Below are 12,488 nucleotides of genomic sequence, written 5' to 3'. Positions count from 1 at the left end.
TCAAAACGGGATGCCTACAGAGATGCCCATCTACAGCCCATTGCTCTGCTTCTTTCTCAAATGTCGCCATCAGCAAAAGATACAAGCAGATGAAAAGGCTGTAAGCTGGCCTGTTCAAAACAGTAGAAACCAGTATCACGCAGGTAGAACACCCTGCGGTCCCACCCTCCACAAAGCCATGTTCACACTGCCCTTCCCACCAGCCAGAACAAGTGTTTAATCAGAGAATTAGCTCAAGGATTTTTTTTTTTTATTTTATTTCTTTCTTTTTGTCTTGGGTGGGGTGGAGGGGCAGGAAGCAGCTATGTTACAAACCAGACTGCTAAACCAACACTTGTGCAAGAGCAGGGTAGCATGGAGATGGTGACTTTTTTTTTAAGCTACAGTGTTACCATATTGTTCTTAGGGTATACATCAAGCTACGACTTCAGCTCAAGCTTTAGCAGAAACAGATTAACTGAGGACAGAGGGGTGAGGTTGGAGGAGGCATCACAGCCTCCCCAGGGAGCTTGAGGAGCATCGTGGGTGCAGGTGGACAGAAGAAGGTGCAAGGAGAGGACCAGGGCAGTACACAACAAGAGCTTGCAGTTCAAAGCCTGCCTCAGGAAATATGCACTCATGAAAACAAATCTCACTATAAAGAGCAACCATTTGTTCAACTGCTTTCAATGTTTTCATTACAATATTTTTTGTTCTTGTATTATGTAAAGCACATTAGAATTAAAAATCCCTTAGGAAGAACATACAGTATTAACACACTATAGCAAGTTACCATAACATACGCCATAAAACACAAAAGGAAGCATTAATAAAAGGTTTAACAAAACAACTGTGTGCTAAAGAAACTGCAAAGTTTATAGCTGCCTATGACTCAGTTCAAAGGACCAACGAGGATCTTACTGAAGTACCTGAGTAATTACTGTGGTGGCACCTAACTGGGAAGCGTATGGCTAGATGTTTTCATGTAAATTAGAAACAGTAGACATCTGAAGGGAGATGACTACAAGTGATTAATTTGCATTAATAAAATGAAAAATGGCATTACCACAGAAAGAGGAATTCACCCCAGAAGTTCTGTTTCCCAGGGTGGCAGGCACTGCAACACACGCCTTCCACACACCAGCACAGGGATGCAGAATTGGGTAATGACTCTTGAAGACTGCTTGTTGTCAACTCTCCCCCACACACCCATTTTAGGTTCTATTATTAGCAGGCGATTCAGCAACACCAGGCTGCATACATTTTCAATTTATGGAAACACTAAACTCTCTTAAACAAGATGAAAAATGAGTGGCATTGCAAACAGATGTATACACTGATATTTAACAGTTAGTCAGCTTTTTTAGTTACACAAACTTGCAACAATACTGAAGTTATCCAAATAAACAGGTCTTCCCTGACACAAGAACATTCACCCTAAAACAGTTTTAAACCCATCTCTATTTTGAACAGAAATTTTTAAACACTTAATTTTTACTGTCAACACTTCTGGTGTATTCTGCTCCTCCATTTGTTCACATGACCACAGCCACCACATCCTTCCTCACCTCAGTCTCAGGAGTACTATCATCAGACAGGTACCCTAACATCTAATTCTTAGCAGTCATGGTCATCCATGGTCCCCATGAAACTCATAATCCAGCAGGATCCCAAAGACTGCAGAGAAGTTATCTGGGAGAGGGAGGGGGAAAATTCTGCCTGCTCATGTTTGAACAGACATGCAGAGTAAAGCAGGTGCAGAAATGGTTAAGGACTACCTTCCCCCACATTGTTGAGCTTATGAGCAGCCAGCCAGCTTGGCTTATTTTTCTTGGCAAAATGAAGGCTGAAAGTGAACAATGTTGCTTCTGAAATATGCCAAAATAAACACCAAGAAGGGGAAAAGATCTCTCAGCTAAACAATGTTGCCAGAAAGGCAAGTAAGTATGAACTCAGACAAGGGATTTATTTTGAAAATTACAGAATGCTTCCAACCATCCAAGCCCAAGGCTTTGAAACAACTTTCCAATCAATGTAAGGAAGGGGAATGTATTTATTTGTAAATGCAGCCAGGTTATTATGAAGTGTGCTTCCATGAGTAAGTGAGCTCTTTTCTACTTCAGCAAGATTAGATGTGAAGACACAACCCCAAATTTAAAAAATCATCTTTTTAGCTTTTGGGGGACATTTACAACATGCCTTTGCTGCTCTCTCCATATTCACAAGTGTTTGCAATTTGGTTGTCTGCCTGGCTGGTTGGTTGGGAGCTTTAATTAACAGATGTTCCTACTTCACAATCACAACTCTTAAGAGCTTAAACGTTCAGAAGGGCACATGCAAATTTAAATTATTTGAAAAAAAATTATATGATGGCATCCCAGCTAATCACCTGTGTTTCTTTTATAGATGATGGATACAAACAGGAACTTAGAAAAGTATTGCTCATTTTAAAGCAGCTGTACCAATCGGACAAATCATGCCATAAAATATTTCTCTCCAACTATGAAGAGCATCTAGGGTGATTAGCTCAGAAGCATATATTTAAAGCAGAAGGGAAATGCATCCCACTTACCACATGATCGACAACCTGTCGTGTTAACATCTGTATTTCATCTTAACTTATTTTAACAGACTGCTTCAGACATTGGCAGTTTTTATAACAGTCTGGTTTTCAGAGAGCTGCACCTCAAGAATAGGAAAACTCTGCTTGGGTCTCTGATAGAAGCAAAGGACAGCATGCATAAATGAAAGCTAGTACTCTGTGTGAAGAGGATTTTATCTAACTATCTATACATATGCATACTCAAATGTCTTATGTGACTTCCTACCTCTGCCTAATTCCCACCCTTTAAAAAAAAAAAAGTATCTCAAAAGCTGTAAGAGTATGCCTCGAGTCCCGCACTTGGGTCACAGCAACCCCACGCAGTGCTACAGGCTTGGAGAAGAGTGGCTGGAAAGCTGCCCGGCAGAAAAGGACCTGGGGGTGCTGGTCAACATGAGCAGGCTGAATATGAGCCAGCAGTGTGCCCAGGTGGCCAAGAAGGCCAATAGCATCCTGGCTTGTACCAGAAATCATGTGGCCAGCAGGAGCAGGGAGGTGATTGTTCCCCTGTACTCGGCACTGGTGACGTCGCCCCTCCAATACCATGTTCAGTTTTGGGCCCCTCACTACAAGAAAGACATTGAGGTGCTGGACTTGATGATCTGAAAGGTCTTTTCCAACGTAAATGATTCTATAATGTTACATGATATTCTCTGAGGTATGGCTGCACAGGTCACGGACCAAAAGCAGCTGAAGGCAGATGCCTTGACCGTATCAGAAGTTTCTGTGGCAGCAAGCCTTTATTCACACCTTTAAAAACAAGAGGACTTGGCGGTGTTCTGTATTGACTTTTAAATTCCATATGTTAAGCAGATTATATCAGTGTTTATTGTAGGGATATGTTCATTTAACTGAATAAAGAGATTATTAGGAATGACAAGCCCTTTTTTCCTCCAGCATAAGAAAGGCTCCTCACCAAATATGTACCTTGTTCCAGGCATATTAGAGTTTAAACCTGACTCCATGGCAGTAATACCCTATCGGCGGTATGTTTCTAACATTAAAACCTTAATTCAATTCGCAGGACTCTTCTTCCCCTTCTCCCACAGAAGATTAGCTTCCATTCAAACACTTCACTAAATTTGGAGAATTTCATCAAGAGTCTTTGCCTGATCTCATGGCTGAGATGCTTGCTATGCTACCTCCTGTATCCTCACTGCTCCCTACATGAGCTCCTGAATTTCAGTGGAAGTGGTAGAGATGAGCCCTGAATCTAATATGTTTTCTGTTTAATCAATGGACTAAGTTACTTGAACCCCTGCATACTGTATTATATAGGCAGGTTTTAGCTTTCTCCCTATCACCTACAGTCATTAGATATGGCATTTGCACTGTGATACTGTTTTGTGATCTGTTATAGTATCAGAGTACCCTCTTATACTCCAGTGTCGTACCTCATAGGCAAGGTACAGCCTCACCTGTGACCTGCTAACAGGCTGCACCGAGTGGACACTGAAATGGCTACTGCATGCTGATCTGGCCTTTCCAACGGGGAAGTGTCCTCCAGGGCTCTGACCTCCAACACTGACCTGCTAAGCTTTGCTGGATGCCTGCCTTCTTTCCTTAAGGCCTAAAATAAGTTAATGCACTTAAATTGCCCAAGATCGGTATCAGATAAGAGTATACTGTAAATTTCTTTAAGATGATACAGGCAGAATATACTTAACTTCAAAGATCAATGTGGCAACAAGCATGGATGGAGGCACAATGGGAGAAAGGAAACCTAGCTGTTCCCATTGACATCAAAAAGGGTAATAATTCACCTAGGTCCTTGCTGTAAAGGAGTCACAACAGTACCAGAGAAATGCTATTCCACAGGGAATCACAGAATGGTTGAGGACCTGCAGGGGTCCCTTACTCCATGTTGTCCAACCCCCATTTTGTGGGAGGCCGTCTAGGCAGCTTTGGAATATCTCCAAGGATGAAGACTCCACAACGTGCCTGGGCAACCTGTGCCAGTGCTGTCACTCTCACAGTAAAAAAGTGCTTCCTGATGTTGAGAGGAACATCCTCCTGTGTTTCAGTTTGTGCCCATTGCTTCTTGTCCCGTCACTGGGCACCACTGAGCAGAGCCTGGCTTTGTCATCTTTACACCCTCCTTTCAGGTATTCATACACATTGATGAGATCCCCCCCAAGCCTTCTCTTCTCCAGGCTGAACAGCCCCAGCTCTCTCAGTCTGTCTTCATATAAGAGATGATCCAGCCCCTTGAACATCTTCATGGCCCTTCACTGGACTCTCTCCAGCATGTCCATGTCTCTCTCGTACTGGGGAGCCCAGAAGTGGACCCAGCACTCAAGGGGTAGCCTCACCAGTGCTGAGCAGAGGGGAAGGATCACTACCCTCAACCTGCGGGCAATGCTTTGTCTAATGCATCCAAGGACACCATTCACCTTCTTTGCAGCAAGGGCACATTGCTGGCTCATGTTCAACTTGCTGCCTGTCAGGATCACGAGGTGACCCATAGGTAAGCAGTTCTCAGGTGTAGTTATCAGTGCATTCAGCTCAGTAAGGTCCATAAGGAAGTTTAAGGTAATACTCTTGAGAAAGGTATCTAAGTGCTAAAAAAGAAGAAAAAAAAAAAAAGAACAGATTCATAAAAATTAAGAGCTAATGGGGATACGATCAGTTTTAAGAGATTAAAGGAAATCTACATCCTAAATCTAACTAGGGTGATCAAACCAAGGCTCTCAAATAATCTAAGTGTCATTCAGTAGTCATATGACAGGGTGAAGGCACTTTCACTTTGCTCCATGCAATAAGGGAGCAGCAACAGCACAGAAGGTAATAGAATCATAGAATCATTTAAGTTGGAAAAGACCTTCAAGATCATCAATTCCAACCATCAACCATGCCCACTAAACCATGTCCCGAAGTGCCTTGTCTATGTGCTTTTTGAATACCTCCAGGGATGGTGACTCCACCACTCCCCTGGGCAGCATGTTCCAATACCTGACAACCCTTTCAGTAAAGAAATTTTTCCTAATATCCAACCTAAACCTCCCCTGCCGCAACTTGAGGCCATTTCCTCTCGTCCTATCTCCACAGCCACCTGACAGAAGAGACCAGCACCCACCTGGCTCCAACCTTCTTTCAGGTAGTTGTAGAGAGCGATAAGGTCTCCCCTCAGCCTCCTTTTCTCCAGGCTAAACAACCCCAGTTCCCTCAGCCGCTCCTCATCAGACTTGTGCTCCAGACCCGTCACCAGCTCCGTTGTCCTTCTGTGGACACACTCCAGCACCTCAGTGTCCTTCTTGTAGTGAGGGGCCCAACACTGAACACGGTACTCAGGGTGCGGCCTCACCAGTGCCGCGTACAGGGGAACAATCACCTCCCTGCTCCTGCTGGCCACACGATTTCTGATACAAGCCAGCATGCCATTGGCCTTCTTGGCCACCTGGGCACACTGCCAGCTCATATTCAGCCGGCTGTCAACTAACACCCCCAGGTCCTTTTCTGCTGGGCAGCTTTCCAGCCACTCTTCCCCAAGCCTGTAGCGCTGTGTGGGGTTGTTGTGACCCAACTGCAGGACCCGGCACTTGGCCTTGTTGAACCTCACACAATTGGCCTTGGCCCATTGATCCAGCCTGTCCAGATCCCTCTGTAGAGCCTTCCTACCCTCCAGCAGATCAACACTCCCGCCCAACTTGGTGTCCTCTGCAAACTTAGTGAGGGTGCACTCGATCCCCTCGTCCAGATCATTGATAAAGATATTAAACAGAACTGGTCCCAATACTGAGCCCTGGGGAACACCACTTGTGACCCACCGCCAACTGGATTTAACTCCATTCACCACAACCCTCTGGGCTCGTCCATCCAGCCAGGTTTTTACCCAGCAAAGAGTACACTTGTCTAAGCCACGAGACGCCAGCTTCTCAAGGAGTATGGCATGAGAGCCAGTGTCAAAGGCCTTACTGAAGTCCAGGCAGACAATAAAGGTACATGTCTTACTTTCAAGGCTCTTTGAATCCAGTGCATCAGAGGATGTACAGCCCCCTGGCTGTAGTGCAAGGCCACAGATCGTCTGTCTCAGTTCATGAGTCCACACACCAAGTACACTTCATTAACAAGCTACAGATCAGGCCAGCTTTTTGCACATGACCCAATGTCACTGCATGCCAAGGACCCTGTGTTTGTTGAGAACAGTTCCGAGAAAGCAGGAACTGAAGCTGAGTTACTGGTAAAAATGGAATGAGGCCAACAGGGTCAAAAGATTCAGCAAAAGATCTGGTAAACAAAGAAATCACAAATTTTTCTTCAACTTTCAAACTAAGCATCTTACACACGCTAACAAGAACTTGGAAGAACTAGGAAGAGGTTTTATTCTCCAATTCTAGAAGAGAAATTTGAGAGCTGAGGAAATCTCTAGGTTCAATTCCTTCTGCTGTGAAGTCAGGCCAAATAGGAGAGCTTGACAAAACCAGTAATGATATAGGGGAAGTCGTAGACAACTAACTGCATGGTTATGTTAACTCTGAACTGCAACGTTTGAATGCTCAAAAGTCCGCTACAGCTATAACCACACCAGACTCAACAACTGCCTCACATATGTCCCCCAAGTATACTGTGATCACTTAATGCTATCAGCCAGTAAGTACACCCTTATGAAATGCTTCCTTCCACCCTGAGTTTCATCACCTGCCTTCTCACTTCCTGAATAAACAATCCACATGCAAAGCAAGCTGTTTCCTCTGTTTCTGTATTGCTGTTTTCAGAAGGGGAACACCCCCCCCCCCCCCCCAAAAAAAACAAACCACCCCACAACAACCACCCCCACCCCCCAAATATAAAAAAAAAACAGTAAAGTTGAAGCATTTAAGAACAAGACTTGAAAACATGTCTTATCTAGAAAGAGCCTTGGTAAGCAGAAGCATAGTTCAGATACCCCAGGTATCTTTTGAGAATGATAGATGGCAGTGAACAAAAAGGATAGAAAACTTCTGAACAGCCACTGCAACTTTAATAAATTACTACCTTAAACGGGTGTCCCACAGATAAACTTGTCCTGATAAAAATGAAGGAGTACAGAAGAGGTGGTAAGAGTCACCTCCAGGTACTAAGACCCAGCATCCTCTCAAAGCTCAAGTCCCAAGTGTTCTGGAGACCTTTGGACATTAAAAATGCACTTCAAAGCTCCCCAACCTGTCGCAGTCTTCCTGATGCATATTTTCTAAGACTGCTCCCACAATCCAAAGGAGCTGTAAGTCTCAATACTAAAAATGGTTATTTCTTCACATAGGGGTGTCTGGTTACCTAGACCATTATTCACTTTGCCTCTACAGGCTAGTTTTACCTAGGGTTCAGGCTAACTTTTGAGGATAAGAACAAGAGAGGCATTAAATCATTAAATTCTTGGCACTTATTAGGCTTGAACCAGAGAGCACCTATGAAGCCTCAAATATTCAAAAGATTTTTTTCTGCTTTGTTGTGATGACGTAGAAAAAGAAGGTTCGATCAAACCTTACATAGCCAAATCTAGCATTTTGTTTTTACATTTCAAGACGCTGCAATACCAACCAGCAAAATAACCAAGTGGATGCCAAACCAACCTTACAGCAGATATACTTGTATCAATTTTAAACAAGGTTAAATTGGTCAACAACAGTCTTTGAACTAAAAAAAAAAAAGATGCAGTCAGACTAAATGGTTAGACACATCGCAAACTGTTTTCATTTCAGAACTCCACCCCAGACACAAAGGCACATTTGCTATTTGTGCCTTGTGTTTTTCCTGCCCAAAGATGACAAACTAAAAAGGTTTAAGAAAGGAACATGACAAATGTAATCATTTTAAGTCAGGGAACCCTGCCTTTCTTCTAACAGTGTTAGAAGTTTTCTTTCACAACTGTAAAGGTACTACTAATAGCTTCACACGCACACCCCCATCTACCTAGTCAACTCATGTTCATCTAGAGGTTTGCTTTAGAAGCCAAAACACTCCTATTGATATCTCAGAGTAAAAAAAAAGTTGTTCTGCACTGCAATGAGAGGCCAGCTAGTACTCCCTATGGTTTCTCACCTCATGTTGGCAGCCTATCAAGTTGCAGCACGACACACTCTTCTAGACACAGCTGAAAGGGGTTAAGAGATTACTAGTCCTCCACACCTGGTCCTCTGCCTTCCCCACTACAGCTGCTGCCTTTCAGACCTGCCCACAGGCCTGTCTGTGCAGGTGCTCCCTAACCCTCTTCTGTCAGAGGGACACCCATTATTGCAAATTATTTTAAACAGACACTCTCAAAACACAGATCATTTAAACTGAGCTAAGCCATGGGACTTCGCACCTGCCTTTCTGCTTGCAGGTCTGGCATGGCAGCAGTAAAGAACAGCTGAAGGCCACCTCTTCACCCATCTCCATTCCAACCATAGCAGCCTGTGCAAGAATGGACTATGTCTACAGCTACAGACTCACCCAACACTGACTGGAAACTATTGCGGGAAATGGAGTCAAGCCAAGGCAAAAGGAAAAGCAATGTTGTTGTTAAACGTTTTTCTGAAATGAAAAAGTAAGATAAGTCAGCAGAGATGTTTCCACACACAAGATGGGTAGGTGGCACAACAAGTCATTCTGTTTCTGATGCCAAAGTGGAATCAGTTGCCATCCTGAGACACAAGATAGATCTGGATTTCCTCTGCATGGAACTTTCCAAAACAAAAATCCAACCTTGCTTTTTCTAAAAGGAAAATTTTTCTCTTTTCCCCTTGACAAATGTTACTGTCAAATAGTCAAAGCATTGAAAAGGAGAAAAAAAAAAAAGGGACACTTACTATTTCAAGCCTATGAAAACCACTTTAAGCACATAAGAACTAATTCATTGTGCTGAAAAAGCCTCAATAGGGGGATGCTGAAAGTCTACTTTAATACTTCAGATGATGCAGAATACTACCTTCAGTGATGAAACCCTCTAAACATCTTCGTTATAATGCAATCACAGATACAGAAATATTTTAAGCCTCACATGCAGGTCAAGAATACAGTCAACTTCATAAAAAATAAAGTTTCAGAGAGCTATCCTGAGATTACATATACATGATGGCAAGTAATCATACTATTGCAGATGAGTTACCAACTGCCAGATGAACTATATGTGACTAGATGAGTGCTCTTTACCTATTGCAAATAAAGTAAAAAGTTACCTTAAACTACTGTAAAGTTTCTGTATCTCAGTGACTTTGCTTGGAGAGATAGGCACCATTCTGCAGACAGTTCATTGCCACATCAAAAGCTATTGCAGTTGATTTCCTACATTGCTTCTCTCCAAGCTGACTTAAGCAAACACAAGCAAGATTCCAGCTTGCCATGATTTCAGAATATGTACCTGGTCAGACAGTCGTCGTAAAACATTTCGCTTACCAAGAGTTTACAAACAATTTGCAGTTTTAATATGAACACTAAGCAACTGTCTCAGGCATTAGAGCATGTATTACTTACATTACAATACCATTTATGCTTAAAAATGTCTGTTGCTGGGGGGTGGATAAGAACATTTTTCCAAGACTGTGTCCAAAAGACTACACAATCCTCTGCTTAAGGAGAGCCACCCGCTTTTCTCACCTATGGTCTCTTTCTCATCTTTGCAGGAGTTACAGACACCTGAAGGAACAGGATGACTGTCCTCCTCAAGAGTGACCAAATCTTTCTCAGTACATTCCTTGACAATGGACACAGATCCAAACTAACTAAAGCAAATTCAAATTAATACCACATTAATGGCTACATGTACCCTCTGCATCACCCAGCTCTAAAGGTCAAAGCTTAGAATATGCAGGACAGACCATACTAAAAAACCAACCCCCAAAAAACCCCAAACCCCCACACCTTCAAAAGAGCAGAAATGTGTAAGGAGGTGACTACAAGTGACATAGTGTATCAGATTTTTGGTATCACATAAGGTTCCACCACAGTCTTCCCAGAAATTACGATAACTAACCAAAGCAGATACCAATCTTTACTTTTCTTACTGTATCTCTTAACCAGTAACTGTCAGTGTTTGACTAGAAGCTCCCTGGAGTACAAAGTGTCCTTTTGTTCCATATCTGTATGCTACCAAGTTCCTTTTGATCCAAATGTGATGAGGGTTCTCAAGTTCAAAGCAATATAAACAGCTACTGTTGAATAAACAAAGAGTTGAAGGGGAAGAGAATCATCTTAATGCACATCTACAGCAAAAAGAAGAAAACAAAATTCATCAAACGAATAATATACCTCCAAAACTGAGCCAGTGCAAAGGAGCAATTTTCCAAGTGGCAATTCTACTAGGTTTTTAATCTTTCTTTTGCACTGTGCATTTTGCTGCTTCTCAGAACTGAAAAGGATGGGTAACTCATTTTAAAGAGATGAAATATACCTTAAGAGGTCTTAAGTTTTCGTATGTGTTGAAAGGACATCTTAAGTTTCATAAAGTGGAGAGGGAGGCAGTTGGTTCTGTGCACTTAAAAAAAGACCAATCTCAAAATATGACTTAGGTGACTCACTAAGACCTTGCCAAGAAGAATACAATGATTCAAATTCTGAGTGTGATGCCATTTAACTGCATTCATTTAGAAATAACACCGGATTACAGGGTTCCAAAGGTCTAACAGTGGTAATAGTTTTTTGTTAGCAAGCACTGTTGAGGAACAGCATTAATGTGAAGTGAATAAAATAAACCATCCTTCCTCATCCAGAGCTCCCAAAGACCTACCAGTACAGAATCGCTTTCCTATACCCCAATGGCTTAGTTTCACCGAAGAACTGAGATTACCTCACTGGGTCCTGCTAATAAGTACCATGAACACACTTCACAGGGGCTCAGGTAAGAGAGTAACTGCAATCCTAATTTCTGCTCTAACCTGAAATACATAAAATAGAAAAATCAATGCAAGTTCTAAGATTAAAAGCATAAAAGAAGACTTAACACAGAGAAGTCTCAGTTGAGCCGTGCTTAGCTGCAATAGTTATATTGTGTTTGAGAGGTTTTTATGAAATGGACTTTCTGCAGGATTAAACACTGTGGATATTTGAAACAGGAACCTAATGTTTATTCTCATGTACAATTTAGTTTTATTGTCTTGACAGCAGTGCCTCTTCTTGATATTAAAATAGAGTTGATGACATAAGAGATGCCATTTATGTGGATTTCTTTTGGCTAGCACTAGAAGGTAGTTTCCACAATTTCAAGATACAGGATATCTGTACGAGAATTTAAGAACAAAAGGTCAGAGAAGCCTACTGCAATAGGAAAAACCCTAGAAATTCTAACTTAAAGTAGCAGCAGGTTCAAACAGGCAGCGATAGTATCTGGCTTACACATCATGGTTTATTAAAAAGATTTAGAAAGTCTAATTTAGATTTCCATTGTTTATGCCAAGTTTAGGGGTTTTTTACTTTACTGCTCACCTAATTAAAATGAGCTGATGAACCTAATTTCTGGGGTTTTTAGGTGTCAGTGCTATTCTACATGTTTGCAATTCAGGATCTTTCATAGGTTTTGGGGGGGGTTGGTTTTTTGTTTGGTTTTTTTGGTCGGTTTTGGTTTGGGAGTTTTTTCAGGGGCATTGGGGGGGGAAAGTAGCTTTTTTGTGGGTGTGTTTTCTTCATTGTTTTGTGGGGCTTTTTTAAGTCACAAACAAATATTTCAAATAGCCTTTGTACAGGCTTAACAAGGACTAGTGCTTTTAGCAACAAACATCCAAGCTTGTCTTTCTGAAACTGAGTAACTGATCAACTTTGATTTGGAACTGCTACAAGAATCTCACATAGCTTTTAGTTTAACACGATGAACCAATAGCACTTAAACAATATAACCTGATCCACAAGAACTGTAAAATACTGTCACATTGCAGACTTGGCAAGTGACCTAGCACTAGACCTCTTGTTTCCCCACCCATTTCTATTCAACAAATTACATGTTCCTTCATGACATTTC

General features: G+C 42.1%; 1 protein-coding gene across 4 annotated transcripts in view; it reads right to left on the bottom strand.

The window, feature by feature from the left end:
• OSBPL8 (oxysterol binding protein like 8) overlaps positions 1–12,488 on the bottom strand; it is a 93,792-nt gene that overhangs the window by 61,463 nt on the left and 19,841 nt on the right. The window lies entirely within an intron of this gene.

This window comes from Aquila chrysaetos, chromosome 26, assembly GCF_900496995.4.
Source record: "Aquila chrysaetos chrysaetos chromosome 26, bAquChr1.4, whole genome shotgun sequence".
NCBI lineage: Eukaryota > Metazoa > Chordata > Aves > Accipitriformes > Accipitridae > Aquila > Aquila chrysaetos.
Note: the sequence above shows the minus strand (reverse complement) of the source record. Positions and strands in the feature narration are given on the sequence as shown.